We start from the raw sequence: 19,757 nt of genomic DNA, 5'->3' as shown, positions 1-19,757 counted from the left end.
TCTATTCTTGCAAGATTTCTGTAAATTTTAAATTTATAGAAAAGTTTATTGTGCTATTCATGCAGTTTTTCTATAAATTTGAATTCTTTCACGGTAAAAAAAAAAAGTTATCAGGGGCGCCTGGGTGGCTCAGTCATGAAGCGTCTGCCTTTGGCTTAGGGCGTGATCCCGGGGTCCTGGGATTGAGCCCCGCATCGGGCTCCCTGCTCTGCTGGGAGCCTGCTTCTTCCTCTCCCACTCCCCCTGCTTGTGTTCCCTCTCTCACTGGCTGTCTCTCTCTCTGTCAAGTAAATAAAGAAAACTTTAAAAAAAAAGTTATTAGAGCTCCACACCATCTGTTGATACTTGTTATTCAAAAAATGTGTCATACACAAATGAGAAAGAACAATTTTAGATATTGCAAATCTTAGTAACAGCATTCGTCTGTGGCCATCAGTATAATTTGAAACCTAATTTCAGTGGTTAACAGAGGAACCAGGACAGATTCCTCCCATGCGTTTTCCTTCACAGGACATTCTACTAAAATTGTGAGACTATGTTTTTCCTTTCAAAAATCATCACAATGATTCTACACGAAAACTTAGCTAGATTCAGCTAGCATCCATGGAGACCATTCTAAGTGTAAATCTGTGTTCTAGGTATCGTAGGGAACATGGAGATGAATGTGAACATCAGAGCTCTCAAGAACATGTGGTCCAATACTGCTGCTCAGACAAGATCGCACTACCACAAAAAAGTGTGAAAACACAATAAATGAACTTCAGAGGAAGAAGGCGGCTACAGAGCAATATTTCTCAGACTCTGTATTGGCTAGAGTGGTAAAATGTCACCACTAGCAAAAAATGTATAAATGTGTGTATATCTATGTACATAGACATGCATATACACATTCCTTCTAAAAAATTTGAAAATATTTTAAATTGATTAAGAGAAATACTGAGTTACATTATGGATACTACTATTGATTTAATCTGTCCAAATTTCCCTAGTTTTAATCCAAAAAAGTACACATAATACCTGTTCAATATGAGAAGCAAAGATTTAAAAACATGGTATCAATTTTGTATAATACTTTGAAGTACCGATAAATGTTTCCAGTGGGCATATTTAACATCAGACTTTTCAACTCAATACAACAATGAAACTTGTTCTTTTGGACAATTCAGTGAACTTCCACATAATTAAAAAGAGAGCAGTTACATAATAGTAAAGTGAGTTTGTGGAAAAACAAAAAAGAAGTGGCTTCTTTGTGCCTTGTTTCCATAAATAACATGTTTGAAAGCAATTAATTTTCGCTTGGTTAAAACAAACTTGCAGACATTAAATACGCATCCATTTTGCATTGTACTCTTAGATTACTTTCTACCTAGTACCCTAATGTAAGCTGTGTAGTAAACTATATTACATTTTAAATTTTCCCAGTTAAAAAGTTAGGTTCAATATTTATGACCCCTTTTACTCTGTATCGTCCTGCTAATAAAGCTTCCAGCAAGTTCACTAATGATGAACGCTATCTTCTGGCTTTCTGACTGCTGTGTCCTAGAGATGCATTGTAAAGAGTGAGGTGCATACTTAACAGTCAAGAGGAAATCCTGCACCAAGGATAGCTGTCAATCAAACCAGCTCTCCTATTTTTTTTATTATCAGAAAATAGCAGAGAAAAATGAATGCAACTGACAAAATAAACGGGAATACAAAACTAGAAAAATTTGAGATCTAACATCTTTATCACAGATCAGTGAAATGCAGTTCAATAATGATGTCATTAGAATCAGAAATATATCTTATTAGTGGATTCATAGACAGAGGCAGATGTTTCTTAATATTCTCAAAACATTTTGACTTCTTATCTGTCTAGTCCAGCCTGTGGGATTGAATAAGAGACATGTTTGCTGATCTTATCCCCTCAGTCTTTAATGCATCTATTACTACAGATTCCAGCCATTGTCACCAAGATTATGGGTATTATCTATGCTACAACTCCTTGCAGATGAAAAGGGGCTATGAAAGAATGATGCCTCCATGTTGTCATCCAGCCTTGCAGTCTTTTTTTTTTTTTTTTTTTTTTTTAAAGAGGGACAGAGGGAGAGGAATAGAGAGAATCTCAAGCTGACTCCACGCTGAGGCCGGAGCCCAGAACCCAACCAGGGGCCGATCTCACAGCTCTGAGATCACAACCTGAGCTGAAACCAATGGTCAGAAGCTCAACCAAATGAGCCACCCCCAGCCTTGCAGTCTGGATAAGTCATCAATACTCTACTCTGCCTCAGTTTCTTGATCTCCATTGGAATCATTTCGCAGCCCCCCACTCCATAGGGTGTGAGCTAATAGCACCATAGACCTTATGCACATGAAATTAGTACTTCCCCAATGGTATGCCTATCTAGAAAAATAACTCATGGGGATTGCAAGGCGTGAATAGAATGCAGGGATTATTCACAGCTTTGGTGGAAAGACCCATAGCACAAGAAATAAATTTGAATAGATTCGATCCATTACTCAGGTATTTTCTGAGCTGTGCTTATTTACCCACCTCAGAGAAGAAATAGCTGAGAAGGAACACTATTGGATAATAGGGCGAGAACAAGAAAAATAATAGGAAATGGCTCAGTGGAGCTATTTATGGCAACTGTAGTTCATGGCTATGTTTCCTATTTTCCTCTGCCCTGAAATTAGAACAGAATGCCTTTGCAGGGTGACTTTTTTCAGAAGTCCTTGGAATGGTTTTTTTTAGATTTAGAAACAAGCCACTGGGATTTAGAGTTAATGTTTAAACTTTCTGTTCTCCTATATTTATTTATAGGGGAGCGATCTGAGATTTAGGGATAGACAACCTTCTCATCCCAAACATAATCTTGGCTCCTATGGCTTTTGAGACTAGTCATCAAATACCTTACTTACAGAAATTTTATTTTTTTCATTTTTTCTTATGCTGTAACTTTATTGCATATCCATAGACTTGATTCTATCTGATAAGTTACCTTTTGATTCCTAAAGCTGAATGCATAAGGAAGGAGAGAAAAAGCTTTAATAATTTACTGTGTTACATTTTATATTCAAATAAATTATTATAACCAATGTGAGCTAAATTGAAAGCACACATGGGGAGGGGGCAGTAAAAACTTTTTTCATTGATATTCTCAGGACTATAAACTCACCAGAGGTACTTTGGAGCAAACCAATCAAATCAGAGTTCATTCAAGTGTCAACATAATAATGTAGAAAGGGCATCTACTCTGTGTGAAGGCAAGACGGAGGGACAATGCATTATCTACCAATAAGGAATGCCAAGATGGTAGGCAGTGTCTCTGTTGCTATTTTTGAAAAATATGTGGGTCAGCATTTGCAAGCCTGGCAAAACAAACAACTATTTCTTCACAGACTAGTACCAGTTCTTTAATGATCAGAAAGTACCTTGTGAGTTGGTCATGATTATTACAAAACTGGTCTTCTACCATTTGATTTTCGTGTTATTTCATATTTAGGAAATGGATTAATTATTATTATTTTCCCTATTTAACAGTTGGTAGATTTATATACAAATGGTATCAGAACATAAAAACTTCTTTGCAATTTACCTTACTTTAACGAAATATCAGGAGCATCTTTTCATGCCAGCCCACACTACCTGGTTGCAGAGTATTCCAGATTCTGTGTATAATTATTTACAAAGGCAGTCCTATATTGAGGTTGTACCCCATCTCCATTTTTTCCTGTTTATACAATTACTCATTCAACTGATTTTTTTTTTAGTCTCCAAGTATCAAATTTTATTTTATTTTTTAAGATTTTATTTATATATTTGACAGAGAGAAAGAGAGTACCAGCAGGGGGGAGCTGCAGAGGGAGCAGGAGAAGCCGGCTCCCGACGTGAGGCTCAATCCCAGGACCCTGGGATCATGACCTGACTAAGGGCAGAAGCTTAACCGACTGAGCCACCCAGGCGCCCCTCCAAGTATCAAATTTTAGAACAAATTTTAGAGGGGTGGTGAGCCTGGATACCAGTGGCTTGGTATTAATTAAATACTGAGGTAAGCCTGGCATGGTCTAATTGCTGAGTTCTGAGAGACACGAGTTGACCTGATAAAGGTAGCAAAGATTTGATTGTTTAAGCAGTACTGATTATCTCTAACTTTGTGTTAAGTTTTGAAGGATTTTTATATATTCATGTAAACCTTCTATGCATCAGCTGTAGTGCTGTGTTTTCTTCTAATATTAAACTTTTATCAGAGTGAGGTATAGAATTAAATAAAATAACAACAGCTGGCATGTATTATAAATTTTCAAATTTTAATTGAGACAGATGCATTACCGTACATATGTGGCAGGTGCGGTCGCTGCTATGTATAGTTGCATATACCATATACGTACTAAGTAAAGAATCATAGTAAAATTAATACTTACATCCTCACCACTCAAGTTAGGAAATAAAACTTGGTTAGGGCTTTAGAAGACCTCTCGTGCTCTGCCTTGATCACATCTCCTCCTTCCCCACCCCACCCCCGGTTACCACTATTGAATTTTGTCTTTATAATTCCTGTCATTTTCTTAATAATTTAGCCACCTAGTTTTTGTTGTAGGAGTACCTAGGTATGTGCTCCTAAGCAATATATTTACTTTTCCTTATTTTTGAATCACGTAGAAGTGGTATCATAACAGTATAGATGCGGCTGGGACTTGCTGTTTTTGAGATTCATGCATGTTTATTTTGTAGTAGAGTGTTCGTTTTTACCTATGTCCTGCATTACATGAACATACCACATTGTATTGATCCATCCTACTGGTAATGAGTACTAACATAGTGGTGCTGTCATAAACATTTTTCTACTGTCTTCTAGTACATACATGTAAGACTTTCTGTAGACAGTGGCATTCAAACTTTTGCCTGAGATACACAGAAAAAAATGTATTTTTCTTCACAATTCAGTTAGTACACATACATGCTGTGTAAAGAAAACAATTTCACAAAACAATACTTACTAACTGCAGTGCATTCTGATATTTCTATTTAATTCTATTTTTAATTGAGTGTGTCATAATGTGCAGTTTGAAACACACAGACTTTGAATACATATGTGGGAGTGGAAGTATTGTGTTATGACATATACACATGTCCAGTTGTATTAGATGATGCCAAACCCTTTCCCAGTGACCTTTTGTGGTTCCTTCTTCATTTCCTCATTCATTCTTTCAATTCTTTGACTATTTTTCAGTTGGTCTGCTTGCCTTTTTCTTATTGATTCATAAGGTATACTTTACGTGATTTGGATGCAAATTCATCATCAGTTAAATATATTGCAAATATCTTGGCCAATTTGTAGCTCATTTTTTTCACTCCTTTAATGGTGTCATTTGATGAGCAAAAGTTCTTAATTTTTAAATCTTCCCTAAAGTTGTTGATTTTTGCTTCAGAAATCCCTTTTTACCTTGAAGTCATGAAGGTATTCTGTTATGTAATCTTTTGAAAGTTTTATACTTTGCCTTACAAATCTTTAACCAATCTGAAATTGATTTTTTATACGGTGTGAAATAGACAAATTTCATTTTTTTCCCAATGGATACACTAAATTATTCAGAATTCTTTCTTGCAGTACCTTTTCTTTACGTTTGCAGTGCCAACTGTATTATTCTGTGTGGGTCTGTTTCTAGACTCTATTCCATTGGTCTATTTGTCTCTGTACCAATACTATACTGTCTTAATTACATAGCTTTGTAGTAAGACTTTATCTGGTAGGGTCAGTTTCTTTAGCTTGCTGTTTTTCTTCAGTTAACTTGACCTTGGTCCTAAGGTCTCCTATATAAATTTTTAGAATGACAATTTCCCCAAAATAACTTTGAGATTTTGATCAGAATTGCTTTGAATCTCTAGAACAATGTGGGAAGTAGTGACCTTTTTGGGACAGAAAGTTTTCCTAACCAGGAAAATGGTCTAACTCTCCATTTTATTTAGGTCTACTTCAGTGTCTCTTAATATGTTTTATAAATTTCTCCAGAGAGATCTTTCCACTTATTGAATTTATTTATTAGTATGTTATGTTTGTTATTATACATTTGTTATGTAAAAATGTGTTGTATTTTAAAATATGTATCTTGTATGTACAACTTCCTTTTCAGTCTAATAGTCTTATTGTAAATCATTTGAGTTTTATACTGAAAATGTCATGTGATTTATAAATGATGACATTGTTTTTCTTCCTTTCCAGTTTTTATACTTTTTCATTTCCTTATTGTAGTATCCTGGAGAAGGTCTCAAGAATACTTGGAAAGGAAGTGATGATAGCAGGCATTTTGTTTTGTTCCTGATCTTAAGAAAATCTTCACAACTATTTATCACTAAGTGCTGTGTGTACTTAGTTTTCTTGCTTATAGACATCACTTTGTGCTGTATGTCTTCCATTATCCCTCTAGGTTACTTTCCACTTTCCCCACCAGCTGAGTGCCCTGGGTGACTGACCTATATGGGCCACTTCAATGGCTTTTCTTGGCTTCCATTTGCTTCTTGGGTTCAGTCACTGGAGATTGCTAGAGGTAGAAGAAGTGCAGAGGGAGAAAGAAGAGGTGTCAGAGTTCACTTGGTTCTTTGACTGTAGGTTCTTTTGTGGGCCAGCTGCATCACTAAGGGCTTCAGCTTCTTCCTATCTCTGTGTTGTTGTTGTTGTTTCTCTTTAATGTAAAAAACATAAAAGTAATGTAAAAAAAGACTTTTTTTTAAAGAACAATTTTAGGTTCATAGCAAAATTGAAGGGAAGGTAGAGAGATTTTTCATATACCCCGTGCCCCTCTGTATATATGGCCTCCTCCATTACCAATATCACTCACCAAAGTGGTACATTTGTTATAACTGATAAACCTACACTGACACATCATAATCACCCAAGTCCTTAGTTTACATTAGGGTTTACTCTTAGTGTTGTATATTTTGTGGGTTTAGACAAATGTAAAATAACATGTAGCGTCATTATAGCATCCCACGGAATATTTTCAGTGCCCTAAAGGTCCTCTGTGCTCCACCTACTTATCCCTCTCCTCCCACTCCGGCAACCACTGATCTTTTTACTTTTTTCCGTGGTTTTGTCTTTTCTGGAATGTCATAAAATTGGAATCATATTGTATGGAACATTTTCAGACTGACTTCTTTCATGTAGTAATATACACTTACGGCCCATCCATGCCTTTGATAGCTTGGTAGCTCATTTCTTTTTAGCTTGAAATAATATTCCATTGTCTGGATGTACCACAGTTTTATTTATCCATTTACCTAGTGAAGGACATCGTAAGAGGCTGCTTCTAAGTTTTGGCAGTTAAGGATAAAGCTGCTAGAAACATCATGTGCAGGTGTTTGTATGGACATATGTTTTCACCTCTTTTGGGTAAATACCAAGAAATGTGATTGCTAGAGCATACCCTAAGAATAGGCTTAGTTTTGTAAAGAACTGCCAAACAGGCTTCCAAAATGGCTGTCCCATTTTGCACTCCACCAGTGAATGAGCATTCCTGTTGCCTCACATCCTTGCAGCTTTTGGTGTGGTCAGTGCTCTGGATCTGGGCCATTGGAAAAGGGTTAGTGATAATTAATTGTTGTAATTTGCATTTCCCTTATGACACATGATGTAGGCCATCTCTAGTCAACTTTTAGTGGATAATTTTAACTTAATTCCTCTGTAGTCAGAAAGTGTGACATGTTTGATATCTTTGAAATTTCTTGAGGTTAGCTTTATGGCTTAGCCCATGGTCAATTTTTGTGTAGTTTTTATGTATGTTTAAAAAATGATATTTTGCAGTTGCCAAATGCAATATTCATTCTGTCAACAGAATTTATTGAGGGTCTACTATGTGCCAAGCATTGTTTTAGTTGATATAGATACAGCATTAAATAAAGGGACAAAAATTCCTGCTTTTTTGAAGAGTGTATCTAGGGGGAGGAATTAAATTAAAAATTAATTAAACATTAAAAAGTGGAACATACAGGATATGTAATAATAATAAAAAGGTAGTGGGGAAAATAAAGCAGGAAAAGGGTCAGAAGTGCTAGAGGAAAATTTGTTAGTATTGGTCAAAAATGGCCTCCCTATAAGAAAGACACATTTGAGTCAAGTCTTAAGAAAGAAAGTCATTCAACTATTTGTGAAATCGAATAAATATTAGCTATTTTATTTGTACTTTATTCTAATTATCTTTATCAGCTATATATTCTAGAAATTTATTTTAATTGTAAGGACTTTGAAAATTTCTAGAAGTTTTTGTTTTGTTTTGTTTTAATTTTATTTTTAAGTAATCTCTACACTCAACATGGGGCTCAAACTTACAACCTTGAGATCAAGAGTTGCATGCTCTACTAACTGAGCCAGCCAGGCACCCCTAAAAGTTCCTTTTAAAATCACTACAACTGTTCATATTTTCTCCATCAACCTGAAAATAAGCCTATTCTTTTTCTAAAGAAACTACATTCAAGGGAAATTTTGGAAGTTTCTCCCAGTTTGGATATCTCCTCTCCCCCCCCCCCCAGTAATATTGTAACAGTGGTGTTTTATACAATATTTTATGGTAAATTCACAATATTTAAATTATTCATTTAATCTACTAACATGAACACTTAATGACATTTTCCTCCCTAAGAAGATACTTTCTCAGTTCTGAAAAACCGATTTACAATTGGATCAACTATCACTATAGATCCCTGAATTTAATTTGCACTTTATTTGATTAAAACTCCCCCCTCATCCTATTAGAAAAGTTTTAATGAGACTAAAATAAGTCCTTTTTAATATTTAATTTGAATTTTCTAATTTAGTGTAAAATAATTTCACATATTACAGAAAAAACATATTTTCTTTAATGAATTAATTAATATATGTGAACAAATTATTTCTGGGCCTCAGATTTTTCATCTATAAAAAACAAGTTGATGTTCTGGTTTGTTTTCCTTTTTGATCGTCTCCAGTCTTGCTTACCAATATATCTTCCAAGATAAAGTTGGTACCAGTATTCTTATCGACGAAAGATCTTTGTTTTGAAGAATAATTCCTGAAGTTTCTTTGCTAATGGGGAGCAGAGTACATATTGGAAAGTGCCTTGTGTAGAGATGGAGGGAAGCAGAAAAAACAGGAGTCTAACAACATGGTTGGAAGTTGGAACCTGAGTTGATGGAAATAGCCAGAGGAGATTTTAAGGAAGATGCTTAATATTCAATTTAAAATCTTTTATGTTTCTTCAATGTAAATTCCCAAATGGTCAGAATGGTCTAGTGTAATTTTCAAAAGTTAATAATACGGCTCTCATGCAAATATAAAATGAACGTATGTCAAGGATTTTATTCAACTCATTAATTAATGCAGGAAACTATGAATTAAGACTAGTTCAATTGAGAATGTGAAGAACGGTGATAAATAATGAAATCAGGAATGCCATAATGAACTTGCTAATAGATATAAAACTGGTTAATTTCTTACAGAGCAATAACATCGTGTGTTTGGGATTGATCTTTTCTATAAAGCAGAAATGAATTGTATCTTTACTGGGCACAATTCATTCCCACCGCTTTGGACAAGAATCATTTGCATTACTATCAGTTTTTTACAACCTTAAGGGAGTTGTAAAACAGCCTAGTTAATAGAAAGATAATCAGAGGTGCATACCTGGATAAAATCAGATAATCCCTAGAGGTCCACTAGACCGTGCCTAGGCCTTCACTGAAAGGACACACAGTATTCTCAGTATTTTCTGTTGCTCATTTTGAAGTCATAGGCAGTTTTTCTTGGCGGAGAGGACAAGTAGCACCCACCAAGTCGTATGAAAATTATGGTGGAGGATTGAAATACTTGTTTGAGTTGATTGTGTTAAGGAAACAAAATAGCATGGGCAGAATGGTGTGAGAGTCTATGCGCTAATCTAAAAATGTAGAAACTGGAGTTCCAACTGGAGTTCTTAGGTGATCCTAAGAACAGAGACTGTCTGGGAAGTCTTGGAGGAGGAATTTGGACTGCTTATGAGATGTAAACTGGGGGCCAGCCAGTCTCATCTGGATTTTAATTGACAAGGAAACCCCAACCACAGCTGACCTCTTGGCTGTACTTTTCATAAAATGATACTTAATTGTGAGAGTTAACTTCCTTCAACTTCTGTGGGGAAGTTTTGGAAAATAAAAAATTCTAAAGCCTATTAAGTAATGGTAACCTCTTCAAACATAGCAGCAATTAACATTGCTTTTTCAAAAGCCAGTCTAAACATCCTTAAAGACCATAGTTGCTCCTGATTTGGTAGCTAATATTAACAAAAATCATGGGTAGATAAACAGAGATGCGCTTTTATCAGCAATGGCTTTTGAAGTGCACCCACTCCTAGTGGCTGAGGATTCTTCTCATCTATTTTGTGCATCCCTACTCCTACCAGAGATTGCAGATCACTGTTTGATAAGTTTGGAGTTAACCAGAGAGATAAGAGACCTAGCTGGATTTGGTTCCAACAACCAAATCAAAATCTGAAGTTGGCTGTTCTAGACTTCTTAATTCTACAGTGCCATTTTGTAATCTGTGGGAGAAATTCAGGACTGGTTCCTAGAGGCAGCATAACAGTGTGGTTAAGAGTTGTGGTTCTATAGCCATATGCCTTGAGTTTGAATCATGATTCTACCTCTTACCAGTCGCGTACCTCTGGTGAGTCACCTGACTTCTTTCTGGCTTAGTTTCCCTAATTGTAAAACAGGATAACAGACATACCATTTTCATAGAGTTGAAAAGAGCATTAAATAAATCAATTTGTGTAAAATAAACTTGACACATATTAATTACTATATGTGTGTTAGCTTTTGTTCTAAGTTGATGGTTTTATCTCACAAGATCAAGGTTGAAAACTGTTTCCATGAGTAATATACCTTCAGATATGTTCAAATATACATATGTATGTACACCTATATGTATGTACATATATACATATATATACGTATATACATATATACACACCTATAAGTATATACACATGTACATACATGATATATATGTGTGTACATGTACGTATATGATATATATATAATATGTATTATATATGTATATGTGTGTGTGTGTATATATTTATCAGAGGTGTATGGATCAGAATTCTACCAGAGAAATAGAACAGATAAGATACAAACACACACATATTATATATTACACATAAAGAGAAAACATTTATGTAGCACATATTTTATATATTGTGTGTATACATGTATATACAGAGAGAGAGAGATTGATTTCAAGGAATTGGCTTCCGCAATTGTGAGGTCTGGCTGGACAAGTCTGATATCCATAGGGCAGGCCCAACAAGCTGGAACCTCTTGGGTAGCAGCCAATACTGCAGAGCACAGGCAAAATTTCTTCTTTCTCAGAGAAACCTCAGTTTTGCTCTTAAGGCCCTTCAACTGATTAGATGAGGCCCACCCATATTATTGAGGAGAATCTCCTTAAAATCAACTGAGTGTAGGGGCGCCTGGGTGGCTCAGCTGGGTAAGCATCTTCCTTGGGCTCAGGTCATGATGCCAGGGTCCTGGATTCGAGCCCCAAATTGGGCTCTCCACTCAGCAGGGAGCCTCCTTCTCTCTCTCCCTCTATTGCTCCTCCTGCTTGTGCGTTCGCTCTCTCTGTGTCCAATAAATAAATAAAATCTTGGAAAAAAAAAGAAAACTGAGTGTAGATGTTAACCACATCTGCAGAATACCTTTATAGCAGCAACTAGATTAGTGTTTGATCGAATAAGTGGTTACTGTGGCCTAAAACTAACCATCATTGGAAGCTTTCAATTCCAGACTGCACTCCCTGTTGTCTAGGCTTTTTAATAAAGGATTGTGAGGGAGACTTTCATCTGGGCACTACCACTCCTATGATGCTGGCATCTTTTGTTTTCGATTCTGAGATATATAATTAAGTAGTTACTTGTTTTGTTAACAAATAACAATATCCAGCTACCAATATCCAGAAGTTATCTTTCCTCTATTTTTCTCACTTGAGAAGTACTTTAAGAAAATTATCAAGAAGTCAAAGTGTCTGTCACTTTCCGTCATCCTCTTGGGGCACAACTTTCCAATAGGACCTGAAGAAAGCCTTGAGGTGATAGGAGGGGCTTTCTCTCATTTCTCTCATTAAGATCCTTGGAATCATTTCTCTCATTAAGATGCTTGGAATCACAGAATTGCAGAAGCCAAAGAGCCACCCTCCTTTCCTCATTTTTCCACAGAAGCACAAAAGCCAAAGGATTCAACATCACACAGCAAACTGGTGTCTGAAACAGGAATACAACAAGATTTTCTAACTCCCTGGGGAGTCTATAATCCCTCCCAATCTGTTCCACTCTCCTTTTCTCAGTCTACACATTTTCCTCAGGTACTCAAAGTATAATGACAAAAAGCTTAGCATTCAGCCCAATGATGCTATAAAGCATCTTGAGACTTTTTCAGGAAACTTAATGTTAAGTCAGGTAGTTTTTTTCCTTCTTACGTATAGTAGTGGGGTGAATGGTAGAATACTTGATAATATAATGCTGTAGATAAGCACAAAAAATCTAAAGAGAATAGATAATTCAGTTTGAATCACTAAAAACGTAAATGAGTGTTCATTTCTAAAATGTCTCACCCTATGTAAAAATGGGTAGAAAGCTTTGTTTCATTAACATGTAGACCAATAATAGCTACAAAGGTGTCATCCAAAATGAGTGGATTTATTTCAAGTGAATACTCATCTATATGGACACGAAGGACATAGCCTTGTATGAAAATTACCCCTGAGCATGTCTGTCTCCTTACATGCTACAGAAGTCCTTGGATAATCAAATATCATTCAACTGTTTTAACCTCTAAGGCCTAGAGCAGTCCTTGACACGTATTTGACGATTAATAGATGAGATGAATGTAGTGCTCTCCTAGAATTAAGGCCTCTACTTGCCGTAGTAGAGGTGGTTGGTAATGACAAAACACTTCCCAGTTCTTTTGAAATGGAGCAAATAGCCATTACTTCTTACTTATTTATAAGATATACTTTCTGAAAAAAGTTTCAGCGTATTTACACTGGAGCTATCAACAGATGTTTTCAAAGAGGAATGATAACTTTTAATGTCATATTAACACCATGAGTTATTACTTTGCTTCCTTATATAGAGAATGGAATATGAGCTATATTATGGTTTTTTGGTGAATAATTTCTCTTTTTTCCATTAAAAAGGGGCTTAATGGGGCGCCTGGGTGGCACAGCAGTTAAGCGTCTGCCTTCGGCTCAGGGCATGATCCCCGCGTTATGGGATCGAGCCCCATGTCAGGCTCCTCCGCTATGAGCCTGCTTCTTCCTCTCCCACTCCCCCTGCTTGTGTTCCCTCTCTCGCTGGCTGCCTCTCTCTGTCAAATACATAAATAAAAAATCTTTAAAAAAAATAAAAAGGGGCTTAATGATAAATAAGAGAATTAATATTTAGTATTTACTTAGTACTCTATTGCACATCTAATTAAATGTTGGGCTTGTAATATATAAAAAAGCAATGCTCAAATTTTTATAGCTTTGTTACATGTACATAGGACTTGTATAGTTATGTTTACACTACTGCAGGGTCGAACGTGCAGGAAGAAAAAAGTGAAATGGCTAAAACATAGAGGAGTTTTTTTGGAAGAGAGATGGAATTACATGATCCCACCAGTAGGCATTGTAACAGACCCTCTCCTTGTCTAAACCACAGGCAGATGTCATTATTCAGTAAGATCTTAGCTAGGAAATCCTTTGTGGGTAGTACTTGTTGAAGGCTGCAACTATTTCCAATTTGGTATTTATAAATCAATCATTCTTTGATAGACCTGAGTTCTTAAACATAATTTGAATTCTAGGACAAGCTCAGTCTCAAGAAGCTCATATGTTTTAGATTAAAGTCTGTGAAATGCACTCTACTTGACTTTCTTAATTTTCAGTGCTTGGGACCAACCTTATATTATCATGGAGAGGGTTACGCATTTCTCTGTAAGATTTGAGCCACAGAAGGGCAGGGACAGTGTACTTGTCTCTTATGTAGTATAGTACTTAACATGTAATAATGGTAGCTGCAATTTCCATTTATTGAACATTATTTAATGGTCAGTAATTATATTAATTTAATAATATCAAAATATCAATTAACTTAATAAATTCTATTTAATGTAGGCATGGCTCTAGGCCTTGGAACACGTTTAAGTATTTGATGCTCACACCTGCTTAACAAGGTGGATTTATTATCTCCATTGTAAAGGGGAGAACTAGAATCAGAGAAATATGGGAATCTAACTAGGAAGTGGCAGAGCCAAATTTCAAGGTGAGCTTTGTCAGATTCCCCTAGGTCTGTTTCCTTTCTTCCATGGGATCTGTACTCAACAGATGTTGAATGAATGAATGTTCTTTTTAAAGTCTTTATGAACGACGTGACAGTTGCCCAGTATGCATGTAATTTTAAGGATCTAAGGAGACATTTATACTTTAAGGAATTAATACTGTGTTCTAAAGTAGACATTTTATTTGTAGTAGCACAAAAGCAAATGTCTGGGTATTACATTCATTCATAAGGTTTGGGAGTGTTTCAGTGGTTCTGATAGACCTTGTTTGTTCACACCTCCACACAATACGTTGATTTGCTATTGTGCACCCACCAGGGAGGGGACTCCTTATTCACACACGCAAGATAACTTCTTTTTAGATCATCACGTTGATAAGCACGGGTTCAACTGAAATCATCTTGAGTAAGGTTTAGAATATAAAAGTGTGATGAATCGACGCATAATTCTCATCATGATTACAAAGTGCAAAATGTTACAAAATTCTCCTGACCTCTATAGGTAAAGAGTTTTGCCGAACACTCTTAAGTTGTCTCATCACTACAGGAAAGAGTTGGCAAGCTGTCACCCACCACCAAGCTTAAATCCAATCTTGAGAACAAAGAGGAAGTGATCCTGTGTTCCATAAGAATAATGTAGAGTTTTTATATGGGTCCTTATTTTAAGTAAGGTTGAATAAAGCAGTGAATAAAGAGTAAGATTTATAAATTGTATATACCATTTACTATATGCCAAGAAATATTAAAAGTGGTCTACTTAAATTTTCTCATTTAATCCTCCCACTTAAACCTATGAGGGAGGTATATTAATTTCATTTTACAGATGAAGATGCTGAGTAGAGAGAGTAACTTGCCAAGAGGCACACAAGCTGCAAGGAGCGGGGACAGGATTCAAACCAACATCTGCCTAATTCCTGGGCGCACGTTCTTAACTTCTTTCCACACCGCTTCTGAGAAGTCTTCCTTGACTCAGGGATTGAGGAACTTTGACACGGTGTAGGATCTCTGTGAATATCTGGGCCTTCACGTTCGCAGCCGACTTTCCTCTCCTATCCCACCACCCTGGGCCTAATCATCCTCCTCTTATTCGCCTTATTCCTTTTCATATGGTCCCAAACATGAAAAATGAGCCTCTCTCGGTGCCCTACTATTCAATTTGTTGCCAAGCTCTGTGACTTTTTCCTGCAGTGTGCCTTGAATCTGTCTCTGATTTTTCCTACCTAATTCCCACTACTTCAGTTCAGAGCTCATTGCTTCCCATCTAGAAACCTAAAGTCATTTTCTGACTGTTTTTCTCTACTCCATTATTATTATTGTTGTTCTTGTTAGTACTATTATTGTTATCACATCTTATCATTGTTCTAAGAGTCATCCCACAGTTAAGCTATGATGATTCCTGTCTCCTGATTTTTAAAAACAATCCTTTCATCTCTTTCACATTTGGAATTATGCCCAAATTTCTCACCTAAGATTGTGGGGAGGTAAATTGAGACCTCTCTTCCCAGGGGCTATCAAAAAGTACTTGGAGATTTTTCCATCCATTCTCAAGTAAGGCTGGAATTCAAAGTCCCAGGAAGTAGTCACATGCTTCTTACCATAATGAGTCCTGGGTTGTTATTTCACAAGCAGGGCCATCAAGGCCATGTTACAAAGAGAAACATGATTTCCTCATAGAAGACTAAACTGTTGTGTTTAGAAGAAAATTAATGTTTGCTCTAGTGAGATGTGTTTGCCTTGGAGTAAACTAGGGAGGAACCCAGCTGTGACCTTTGATGGTTCAGTGTCTTCTGCATCTCGAGGGAGGAGAACCCACTTATCCTTCCTCAGAGCCTGAAAACTCTAAGAAAGAAAAGACTGCCTTAGTATTTGGTTGAAGATCAAGGCACCAACGCTGGCAAAATTAAAAAAGGAAAGTAGCTTTCTTTTCTTAATGAGAAGGGGGTGAAGCTTTGAGATGAAAGAGTTTGGAATTCCATGTGTGGAGAATTGAGATTAAAAAGGGATTATGAGGTGATGTGCAGAGGCATCTAGAAGATAAACCATGGCTGGGAACGAGAGGGGCAGCCTCCTTCTCCATCACTCTATAAGCATAAACTCTTACTCTGATTTTTCTTTCTCCTCCTTTTCTCCCCCTCTTCCTCTTTTTAGCAGTTATACTCCATCATCTATAAATTTGTTTGTCTGGTTATTATCTATCTCCCTCTACTAAAATGTAAGCCCCATGAAAGCACAGAACTTTATCATGGTTGTCTCCCAGCAGAGCCTGGCTCAAGTTAACCACTGAGTAAATAGTGTTGAAAGAATGAAGACTAGAACGAAGGAAGGCATGAACGAACCTTCAGAAGGCACAAACTGTGAAGTTTTTCCCTATCACATATCCTGTGAGGTACTGAGTTGGACTCAGTTTTTCTATACTATTCTGCTTTGGTAAATCTCACCTGACCTTTTAAGAAGTTAGCTACTTAAATAAACCCCATATTGAGCAAAAGAAGTAAGGCACAAGAGAACGCATACAATATGAGTCCATTTACATAAAGTTTCAACAGACAAAAGTAAGCTATTTTGTTAAAGGATGCCTTCAAGGTTTGTAAGGACACTTAAAAAAAAAAAAAAAGTCAAGGAAATTATTCCAAAACCTCCAGGATAATGAAAATTAGAAAGAAAGTGTGGTGGCCTGGGCTATTTTCAGCCAGTATGTACCCTTACAGTTCCCACAGGTAGGTTGCTCTCAGTTGGTGCTCTTCTGTCTTTTCCATGAACTAGAACATATCTTGAATAATACCCGGAGTGGTTTGGAAGGTGTTATGGTTAATGTTATTGTATAGCAAACCGCCCCAAAACTTAGTGATCTAAGAAAAGATTCTATTATGTCCATAGACTCCACTGAAGAGTATTGGACTAATTACTTCCTGATCTAGGGCTTGAGTAAAGCCCCTACTTTGTATACTCTGGCCCTTTGCTTCTCTTTCACTGCATTTTTCCCCTCTTCATCTCCACTTATTTTGGTTTTCAGGTAAGCAGAAACAATAAAGGATGCCATTCTTTTACTACATAAACTTGAAAGCTGGAGATGGCCTTTGACCTGTCTGTTGATTTGTCTGAGAGCTTCCATCCTCTAGACTCTACCTTAGGCCAGTACTTGGTCAAGATGAAGAGAGATCAGAACCCCCAAAAGTAAGGTAAGGGAAATAAGTCAGCTGAAACATTAAGTAAAAATTTATTATTACAATAAGAGGGAGGACCAGTTCTTCTAAATAAACTAGTCAAAGAGAAGTCATAGGTGAGATTAGACAGTGACACGTACATCCTGGAATTCCAGACTTTGAAACAAGGCAGTTTGTTGTTTTGGTTGTATAAGGCATCAGTGTGAACTCATGGTAAACAAAATCTAGGATTCCCACCGGGTTTTATCTGTCTTTATGCTGGGCATGCTCTCTTACTTGGATGGGATGTTGACAGATTCACTGACAGATTGGCTCTCCCTCTGTCTGGAGCAAAAACACATTCTCTATGTGGTATCTGGAGGCAAGACTGTAGGGTAGAAAAAAGGTTCAGAAGAGTTAAAAAGCATAGATCAGACTGGCCATTTATACTCAAAGTGTTATTTGCTTGTTACTTTCTCAAAAATGGATTCTCAAAGTAAAAAGAAACATGCACCCATAAAACACTATGATGGATCCCTTATCGTCATGCTAGTTACTTGTCTCATTTCAAAATTTTCTCACACTCATATCTGCCTACCCAGTGGACAAGAACACATTGTCATAGAGCATGTGGTGAAGTGTTTGCATTTTTAAAAAATTGGGGGCGAGAGTAATTTCCTGTTGCTTTGGGGACTGCCGCAGAGCTAAAGCATCGAAGAATTTGTAAAGGCCACCTACTCAGGTTGTTTACACTTGCCATCAAAAATAAAATTCCCATGCTTAGAACGTTGATGACAATATGAAATACCTCTTCAAATACTTTTTCTTTTCGACGTGACTTCCAATATACCAGCCAAGCCTGAGGGTTCACATCACTGCATAATTTTTCACAGTAATGACTTCTGAGCCCTTTTCCATCAAATAGTGTGTAAATGGCCGTATGGTTTGCACTTGAAGGGACTCTCCTCACAATGCCCGTCATGGAGCATTCCTTGCTCATTTCTGGATGGCCACCTGCTTCTTTCTCTATACCTTTGCTTTCTTGTACCTCTTTGTTGGCTCCAGGTCACCCACACATCTCCACATCTCTTGACTTCCTAGGAGGCAGGGGGTCATCTGCATGGGGAAGGTCCCAGCTCACATTAATATTGCTCTTCTTTCTGGCTCTTCTTCATGATATGGCTTTTAAATGACTTTCAGTGGAAGTTAGCAAATAGTCATATATCAATAAAAGACTGGCAGTAGGCTAAAAAAAGAAAAGCCAAAGAAGTCTGGATAACCCGTGAGCTATTGTTAATTATACTGGTTTCTTTAAGCTGTTAATTTTTTTTAAAGATGTTAATTATACTTTTTTTTTTTTTTAAGATGGTAGGAGTAGAATTTTAAAAGTTAGGATAAAAAGAACATTTCATTTTGGATCAACCAAACTGATTGTGAAATCTTCCAGAACCGAATTCTCTCTCCATATCTCTCTTTATGATTTTTTACTACATTTTGGCTCTTGGTATTTTTGAAGTGGTACACTAATTACATGTAAAATGTAATAGTTGAGCTTGATTGCACATATCGTTCCAACAATCTCTAATGCATTTTATTGTTTGCCCAAGGGTTAAATATAATTGTTTTAATTCTTCACTTAAAGAAGTAGAAGGTGAAATGACTGGCACACAAGGTGGTTTTCTTCAATATGTAATTTGTTAACCATCCCTAAAGTATCTGGTATTAAAGGCAATAATTTGAACAAGAGTTGAGCATCCAGTTATATATAATAAACTGTGCACTGAAATATGTCTGCAAGCTAATTAAAGATACTGAGACATTTTACACTGCCCAGTACTTTTTTTATTCCAGCAATTTGGTATATATAGGCTCTGTCTGAGCTTCCAAATTAACGTTTACAGCATGAACATAACTTTGCCTGCTAGACAGCCAATCACCAGTATTGTGTTAAAAACAAAAGCAAAAACCAGCTTGTGAACGTAAAAGGCTATAGGGAGAAGTGGCCCTGATGGATGAAACCATTATAAAGGATCCAGAGAGTGTGGCTATTTAGTAGTTTGAAACTTCAGAAGAAAGCAGAAATCCATGTTTCGGTGCAAACCAGGCACTATTTACGCAATCCTCCGATTAAAACGGGAATAATATTGTAGTTGATCCTCTACAGTTAGGAGCTTTATTATGGAATAAATTTAAAATCAATACATGCGAAGTTCAAGAGAGGGTCATTGCATGAAAGCATTGCTAGTAGTAAAAGGTCCTACAATAAATGCCTAAAACACCGAAGTTTGCACTAAACTTTGCATTTAG

The sequence above is a fragment of the Ursus arctos genome, unplaced genomic scaffold (genome assembly GCF_023065955.2).
Source record: "Ursus arctos isolate Adak ecotype North America unplaced genomic scaffold, UrsArc2.0 scaffold_1, whole genome shotgun sequence".
In the NCBI taxonomy this organism is placed as follows: Eukaryota; Metazoa; Chordata; class Mammalia; order Carnivora; family Ursidae; genus Ursus; species Ursus arctos.
Note: the sequence above shows the minus strand (reverse complement) of the source record.